The sequence below is a fragment of the Lithobates pipiens genome, unplaced genomic scaffold (assembly GCF_037356315.1).
Source record: "Lithobates pipiens isolate NorthernLeopardFrog02 unplaced genomic scaffold, aLitPip1_a1.2 Scaffold_88, whole genome shotgun sequence".
In the NCBI taxonomy this organism is placed as follows: Eukaryota; Metazoa; Chordata; class Amphibia; order Anura; family Ranidae; genus Lithobates; species Lithobates pipiens.
The window spans coordinates 156339-166526 of record NW_027507912.1 but is presented as its reverse complement, the minus strand read 5'-3'; positions in this window follow the sequence as shown (position 1 = coordinate 166526).

Genomic DNA, 10188 nt, shown 5'->3' with positions numbered 1-10188 from the left:
GGGGGTTTATTACACCCTGTATACTAGAGGGGGGGTTTATTACACCCTGTATACTAGAGGGGGGGTTTATTACACCCTGTATACTAGAGGGGGGGGTTTATTACACCCTGTATACTAGAGGGGGGGTTTATTACACCCTGTATACTAGAGGGGGGGTTTATTACACCCTGTATACTAGAGGGGGGGTTATTACACCCTGTATACTAGAGGGGGGGGTTATTACACCCTGTATACTGGGGGGAGGAGGATTAGGATTATTACACCCTGTATACTAGGGGGGGATTATTACCCCCTGTATACTGGAGGGGGGATGAGGATTACTACACCCTGTATACTGGAGGGGGGGAGGAGGAGGATTAGGATTATTACACCCTGTATACTAGGGGGGATTATTACACCCTGTATACTAGGGGGGAGGATTATTACACCCTGTATACTAGGGGGGGGCTGGATTATTACACCCTGTATACTAGGGGGGAGGATTATTACACCCTGTATACTAGGGGGGGAGGATTATTACGCCCTGTATACTAGGGGGGAGGAGGATTAGGATTATTACACCCTGTATACTAGGGGGGGATTATTACACCCTGTATACAGGGGGGATTATTACACCCTGTATACTAGGGGGGGGATTATTACACCCTGTATACTGGGGGGGGGGATTATTACACCCTGTATACTGGGGGGGGGATTATTACACCCTGTATACTAGGGGGGGATTATTACACCCTGTATACTGGGGGGGATTATTACACCCTGTATACTGGGGGGGATTATTACACCCTGTATACTGGGGGGAGGATTATTACACCCTGTATACTAGGGGGGGGGAGGATTATTACACCCTGTATACTAGGGGGGGAGGATTATTACACCCTGTATACTAGGGGGGGAGGATTATTACACCCTGTATACTAGGGGGGGAGGATTATTACACCCTGTATACAAGGGGGGAGGATTATTACACCCTGTATACAAGGGGGGATTAGGATTAATACACCCTGTATGCTAGAGGGGGATTATTACCCCCTGTATACTGGAGGGGGAGGAGGATTACTACACCCTGTATACTGGAGGGGGGAGGGAGGAGGAGGATTGGGATTATTACACCCTGTATACTAGGGGGGATTATTACACCCTGTATACTGGGGGAGGGGATTATTACACCCTGTATACTGGGGGAGGGGATTATTACACCCTGTATTCTGGGGGAGGGGATTATTACACCCTGTATACTGGGGGAGGGGATTATTACACCCTGTATACTGGGGGGAGGGGATTATTACACCCTGTATACTGGGGGAGGGGATTATTACACCCTGTATACTGGGGGAGGGGATTATTACACCCTGTATACTGGGGGAGGGGATTATTACACCCTGTATACTGGGGGAGGGGATTATTACACCCTGTATACTGGGGGAGGGGATTATTACACCCTGTATACTGGGGGAGGGGATTATTACACCCTGTATACTGGGGAGGGGATTATTACACCCTGTATACTGGGGGAGGGGATTATTACACCCTGTATACTGGGGGAGGGGATTATTACACCCTGTATTCTGGGGGAGGGGATTATTACACCCTGTATACTAGAGGGGGGGGATTATTACACCCTGTATACTAGAGGGGGGGATTATTACACCCTGTATACTAGAGGGGGGGGATTATTACACCCTGTATACTAGAGGGGGGGATTATTACACCCTGTATACTAGAGGGGGGGGATTATTACACCCTGTATACTAGAGGGGGGGGATTATTACACCCTGTATACTAGAGGGGGGGATTATTACACCCTGTATACTAGAGGGGGGGTTATTACACCCTGTATACTAGAGGGGGGGGTTATTACACCCTGTATACTAGAGGGGGGGGTTATTACACCCTGTATACTAGAGGGGGGGTTTATTACACCCTGTATACTAGAGGGGGGGTTTATTACACCCTGTATACTAGAGGGGGGGGGGTTTATTACACCCTGTATACTAGAGGGGGGGTTTATTACACCCTGTATACTAGAGGGGGGGTTTATTACACCCTGTATACTAGAGGGGGGGTTTATTACACCCTGTATACGGGGGGGATTATTACACCCTGTATACTGGGGGGGGGGTTATTACACCCTGTATACTGGGGGGGATTATTACACCCTGTATACTGGGGGGGATTATTACACCCTGTATACTGGGGGGGATTATTACACCCTGTATACTGGTGGAGGGGATTATTACACCCTGTATACTTGGGGAGGGGATTATTACACCCTGTATACTGGGGGAGGGGATTATTACACCCTGTATACTGGGGGAGGGGATTATTACACCCTGTATACTGGGGGAGGGGATTATTACACCCTGAATACTGGGGGAGGGGATTATTACACCCTGTATACTGGGGGGGATTATTACACCCTGTATACTGGGGGGGATTATTACACCCTGTATACTGGGGGGGATTATTACACCCTGTATACTGGGGGGGATTATTACACCCTGCATACTAGGGGGGAGGATTATTACACCCTGTATACTAGGGGGGAGGATTATTACACCCTGTATACTAGGGGGGAGGATTATTACACCCTGTATACTAGGGGGGAGGATTATTACACCCTGTATACTGGGGGGGGAGGATTATTACACCCTGTATACTAGGGGGGGTGAGGATTATTACACCCTGTATACTAGGGGGGTGAGGATTATTACACCCTGTATACTAGGGGGGGAGGATTATTACACCCTGTATACTAGGGGGGAAGGATTATTACACCCTGTATACTGGGGGGGAGGATTATTACACCCTGTATACTGGGGGGGGGGGTTATTACACCCTGTATACTGGGGGGGGGTTATTACACCCTGTATACTGGGGGAGGGGATTATTGCACCCTGTATACTGGGGGAGGGGATTATTACACCCTGTATACTGGGGGAGGGGATTATTACACCCTGTATACTAGGGGGGATTATTACACCCTGTATACTAGGGGGGGATTATTACACCCTGTATACTAGGGGGGGGATTATTACACCCTGTATACTAGGGGGGGATTATTACACCCTGTATACTAGGGGGGGGATTATTACACCCTGTATACTAGGGGGGGGGGATTATTACACCCTGTATACTAGGGGGGGATTATTACACCCTGTATACTAGGGGGGGATTATTACACCCTGTATACTAGGGGGGAGGATTATTACACCCTGTATACAAGGGGGGAGGATTATTACACCCTGTATACAAGGGGGGGAGGATTATTACACCCTGTATACAAGGGGGGATTAGGATTAATACACCCTGTATGCTAGGGGGGGATTATTACCCCCTGTATACTGGGGGGGGTTATTACACCCTGTATACTGGGGGGGGATTATTACACCCTGTATACTGGGGGGGATTATTACACCCTGTATACTGGGGGGGATTATTACACCCTGCATACTAGGGGGGAGGATTATTACACCCTGTATACTAGGGGGGAGGATTATTACACCCTGTATACTAGGGGGGAGGATTATTACACCCTGTATACTAGGGGGGAGGATTATTACACCCTGTATACTAGGGGGGGAGGATTATTACACCCTGTATACTGGGGGGGGAGGATTATTACACCCTGTATACTAGGGGGTGAGGATTATTACACCCTGTATACTAGGGGGGGAGGATTATTACACCCTGTATACTAGGGGGGGAAGGATTATTACACCCTGTATACTAGGGGGGGAAGGATTATTACACCCTGTATACTGGGGGGGGGTTATTACACCCTGTATACTGGGGGGGGGGGTTATTACACCCTATATACTGGGGGGGGTTATTACACCCTGTATACTGGGGGAGGGGATTATTACACCCTGTATACTGGGGGAGGGGATTATTACACCCTGTATACTGGGGGAGGGGATTATTACACCCTGTATACTAGGGGGGGATTATTACACCCTGTATACTAGGGGGGGATTATTACACCCTGTATACTAGGGGGGGGATTATTACACCCTGTATACTAGGGGGGGGGATTATTACACCCTGTATACTAGGGGGGGATTATTACACCCTGTATACTAGGGGGGGATTATTACACCCTGTATACTAGGGGGGAGGATTATTACACCCTGTATACAAGGGGGGAGGATTATTACACCCTGTATACAAGGGGGGGAGGATTATTACACCCTGTATGCTAGGGGGGGATTATTACCCCCTGTATACTGGAGGGGGGAGGAGGATTACTACACCCTGTATACTGGAGGGGGGAGGAGGAGGATTTGGATTATTACACCCTGTATACTAGAGGGGGGGATTATTACACCCTGTATACTAGAGGGGGGATTATTACACCCTGTATACTAGAGGGGGGGATTATTACACCCTGTATACTAGAGGGGGGGATTATTACACCCTGTATACTAGAGGGGGGGATTATTACACCCTGTATACTAGAGGGGGGGATTATTACACCCTGTATACTAGAGGGGGGGATTATTACACCCTGTCTACTAGAGGGGGGGATTATTACACCCTGTATACTAGAGGGGGGGATTACTACACCCTGTATACTAGAGGGGGGGATTACTACACCCTGTATACTAGAGGGGGGGATTATTACACCCTGTATACTAGAGGGGGGGATTATTACACCCTGTATACTAGAGGGGGGATTATTACACCCTGTATACTAGAGGGGGGGTTTATTACACCCTGTATACTAGGGGGGGATTATTACACCCTGTATACTAGGGGGGGGATTATTACACTCTGTATACTAGGGGGGGGGGATTATTACACCCTGTATACTGGGGGAGGGGATTATTACACCCTGTATACTGGGGGAGGGGATTACTACATCCTGTATACTGGGGGAGGGGATTATTACACCCTGTATACTGGGGGAGGGGATTATTACACCCTGTATACTGGGGGAGGGGATTATTACACCCTGTATACTGGGGGAGGGGATTATTACACCCTGTATACTTTGGGGGGGGGATTATTACACCCTGTATACTAGGGGGGGGATTATTACCCCCTGTATACTGGAGGGGGGAGGAGGATTACTACACCCTGTATACTGGAGGGGGGAGGAGGAGGATTGGGATTATTACACCCTGTATACTAGGGGGGATTATTACACCCTGTATACTAGAGGGGGGGATTATTACACCCTGTATACTAGAGGGGGGATTATTACACCCTGTATACTAGAGGGGGGATTATTACACCCTGTATACTAGAGGGGGGATTATTACACCCTGTATACTAGAGGGGGGGGATTACTACACCCTGTATACTAGAGGGGGGGGATTACTACACCCTGTATACTAGAGGGGGGGATTACTACACCCTGTATACTAGAGGGGGGGATTACTACACCCTGTATACTAGAGGGGGGGATTATTACACCCTGTATACTAGAGGGGGGATTATTACACCCTGTATACTAGAGGGGGGGATTATTACACCCTGTATACTAGAGGGGGGGATTATTACACCCTGTATACTAGAGGGGGGGATTATTACACCCTGTATACTAGAGGGGGGGATTATTACACCCTGTATACTAGGGGGGGGGATTATTACACCCTGTATACTAGGGGGGGATTATTACACCCTGTATACTAGGGGGGGATTATTACACCCTGTATACTAGGGGGGGGGATTATTACACCCTGTATACTAGGGGGGGGATTATTACACCCTGTATACTAGGGGGGGGATTATTACACCCTGTATACTAGGGGGGGATTATTACACCCTGTATACTAGGGGGGGGGATTATTACACCCTGTATACTAGGGGGGGGATTATTACACCCTGTATACTAGGGGGGGGATTATTACACCCTGTATACTAGGGGGGGGATTATTACACCCTGTATACTAGGGGGGGGATTATTACACCCTGTATACTAGGGGGGGATTATTACACCCTGTATACTGGGGGGGGATTATTACACCCTGTATACTGGGGGGGGGATTATTACACCCTGTATACTGGGGGGGGGGGATTATTACACCCTGTATACTGGGGGGGGATTATTACACCCTGTATACTGGGGGGGATTATTACACCCTGTATACTGGGGAGGATTATTACACCCTGTATACTGGGGGGAGGAGGATTAGGATTATTACACCCTGTATACTAGGGGGGGATTATTACACCCTGTATACTAGGGGGGGGATTATTACACCCTGTATACTAGGGGGGGGATTATTACACCCTGTATACTAGGGGGGGATTATTACACCCTGTATACTAGGGGGGGGATTATTACACCCTGTATACTAGGGGGGGATTATTACACCCTGTATACTAGGGGGGGATTATTACACCCTGTATACTAGGGGGGGGATTATTACACCCTGTATACTAGAGGGGGGATTATTACACCCTGTATACTAGAGGGGGGGATTATTACACCCTGTATACTAGAGGGGGGGATTATTACACCCTGTATACTAGAGGGGGGGATTACTACACCCTGTATACTAGAGGGGGGGGATTACTACACCCTGTAGTCTAGAGGGGGGGGATTACTACACCCTGTATACTAGAGGGGGGGGGGATTACTACACCCTGTATACTAGAGGGGGGGATTATTACACCCTGTATACTAGAGGGGGGGATTATTACACCCTGTATACTGGGGGGATTATTACACCCTGTATACTGGGGGGGGATTATTACACCCTGTATACTGGGGGGGGATTATTACACCCTGTATACTGGGGGGGGATTATTACACCCTGTATACTGGGGGGGGATTATTACACCCTGTATACTGGGGGAGGGGATTATTACACCCTGTATACTGGGGGAGGGGATTATTACACCCTGTATACTGGGGGAGGGGATTATTACACCCTGTATACTGGGGGAGGGGATTATTACACCCTGTATACTGGGGGAGGGGATTATTACACCCTGTATACTGGGGGGGGATTATTACACCCTGTATACTGGGGGGATTATTACACCCTGTATACTAGGGGGGGAAGGATTATTACACCCTGTATACTGGGGGGGAGGATTATTACACCCTGTATACTGGGGGGGGGTTATTACACCCTGTATACTGGGGGGGATGATTACACCCTGTATACTGGGGGGGATGATTACACCCTGTATACTGGGGGAGGGGATTATTACACCCTGTATACTGGGGGGGAGGATTATTACACCCTGTATACTAGGGGGGGGAGGATTATTACACCCTGTATACAAGGGGGATTAGGATTAATACACCCTGTATACTAGGGGGGATTATTACCCCCTGTATACTGGAGGGGGGAGGAGGATTACTACACCCTGTATACTAGGGGGGAGGATTATTACACCCTGTATACTAGGGGGGAGGATTATTACACCCTGTATACTAGGGGGGAGGATTATTACACCCTGTATACTAGGGGGGGAGGATTATTACACCCTGTATACTAGAGGGGGGGAGGATTATTACACACTGTATACTAGAGGGGGGGGATTATTACACCCTGTATACTAGGGGGGGATTATTACACCCTGTATACTGGGGGGGAGGATTATTACACCCTGTATACTGGGGGGGAGGATTATTACACCCTGTATACTGGGGTGGGAGGATTATTACACCCTGTATACTAGGGGGGGATTATTACACCCTGTATACTGGAAGGGGGAGGAGGATTACTACAACCTGTATACTGGAAGGGGGGGAGGAGGAGGATTAGGATTATTACACCCTGTATACTAGGGGGGGGTTATTACACCCTGTATACTAGAGGGGGGGATTATTACACCCTGTATACTAGAGGGGGGGATTATTACACCCTGTACACTGGGGGGAGGGGATTATTACACCCTGTATACTGGGGGAGGGGATTATTACACCCTGTATACTGGGGGGGGGATTATTACACCCTGTGTACTGGGGGGGATTATTACACCCTGTGTACTGGGGGGGGGATTATTACACCCTGTGTACTGGGGGGGGGATTATTACACCCTGTGTACTGGGGGGGGGATTATTACACCCTGTGTACTGGGGGGGGGATTATTACACCCTGTGTACTGGGGGGGGATTATTACACCCTGTGTACTGGGGGGGGATTATTACACCCTGTGTACTGGGGGGGATTATTACACCCTGTATACTGGGGGGGAGGATTATTACACCCTGTATACTGGGGGGAGGAGGATTAGGATTATTACACCCTGTATACTAGGGGGGGATTATTACACCCTGTATACTAGGGGGGGATTATTACACCCTGTATACTAGGGGGGGATTATTACACCCTGTATACTGGGGGGGGGATTATTACACCCTGTATACTAGAGAGGGGGATTATTACACCCTGTATACTAGAGGGGGGATTATTACACCCTGTATACTAGAGGGGGGGATTACTACACCCTGTATACTAGAGGGGGGGGGGTTATTACACCCTGTATACTGGGGGAGGGGATTATTACACCCTGTATACTGGGGGAGGGGATTATTACACCCTGTATACTGGGGGAGGGGATTATTACACCCTGTATACTGGGGGAGGGGATTATTACACCCTGTATTCTGGGGGAGGGGATTATTACACCCTGTATACTGGGGGAGGGGATTATTACACCCTGTATACTGGGGGAGGGGATTATTACACCCTGTATACTGGGGGAGGGGATTATTACACCCTGTATACTGGGGGAGGGGATTATTACACCCTGTATACTAAGGGGGGGATTATTACACCCTGTATACTAGGGGGGGATTATTACACCCTGTATACTAGGGGGGGATTATTACACCATGTATACTAGGGGGGGGATTATTACACCCTGTATACTGGGGGAGGGGATTATTACACCCTGTATACTGGGGGAGGGGATTATTACACCCTGTATACTGGGGGAGGGGATTATTACACCCTGTATACTGGGGGAGGGGATTATTACACCCTGTATACTGGGGGAGGGGATTATTACACCCTGTATACTGGGGGAGGGGATTATTACACCCTGTATACTGGGGGGGATTATTACACCCTGTATACTGGGGGGGATTATTACACCCTGCATACTAGGGGGGAGGATTATTACACCCTGTATACTAGGGGGGAGGATTATTACACCCTGTATACTAGGGGGGAGGATTATTACACCCTGTATACTAGGGGGGAGGATTATTACACCCTGTATACTAGGGGGGGAGGATTAGGATTAATACACCCTGTATACTAGGGGAGGGGATTATTACACCCTGTATACTGGGGGAGGGGATTATTACACCCTGTATACTGGGGGAGGGGATTATTACACCCTGTATACTGGTGGGGGGTTATTACACCCTGTATACTAGGGGGGGATTATTACACCCTGTATACTAGGGGGGGATTATTACACCCTGTATACTAGGGGGGGATTATTACACCCTGTATACTAGGGGGGGATTATTACACCCTGTATACTAGGGGGGATTATTACACCCTGTATACTAGGGGGGGGGGATTATTACCCCCTGTATACTGGAGGTGGGAGGAGGATTACTACACCCTGTATACTGGAGGGGGGAGGAGGAGGATTGGGATTATTACACCCTGTATACTAGGGGGGATTATTACACCCTGTATACTAGAGGGGGGATTATTACACCCTGTATACTGGGGGGGGGATTATTACACCCTGTATACTGGGGGAGGGGATTATTACACCCTGTATACTGGGGGAGGGGATTATTACACCCTGTATACTGGGGGAGGGGATTATTACACCCTGTATACTGGGGGAGGGGATTATTACACCCTGTATACTGGGGGAGGGGATTATTACACCCTGTATACTGGGGGAGGGGATTATTACACCCTGTATACTGGGGGAGGGGATTATTACACCCTGTATACTGGGGGAGGGGATTATTACACCCTGTATACTGGGGGAGGGGATTATTACACCCTGTATACTGGGGGGGGATTATTACACCCTGTATACTGGGGGGGGGTTATTACACCCTGTATACTGGGGGGGGTTATTACACCCTGTATACTAGGGGGGAGGATTATTACACCCTGTATACTGGGGGGGAGGATTATTACACCCTGTATACTAGGGGGGGGAGGATTATTACACCCTGTATACCAGGGGGGGAAGGATTATTACACCCTGTATACCAGGGGGGGAAGGATTATTACACCCTGTATA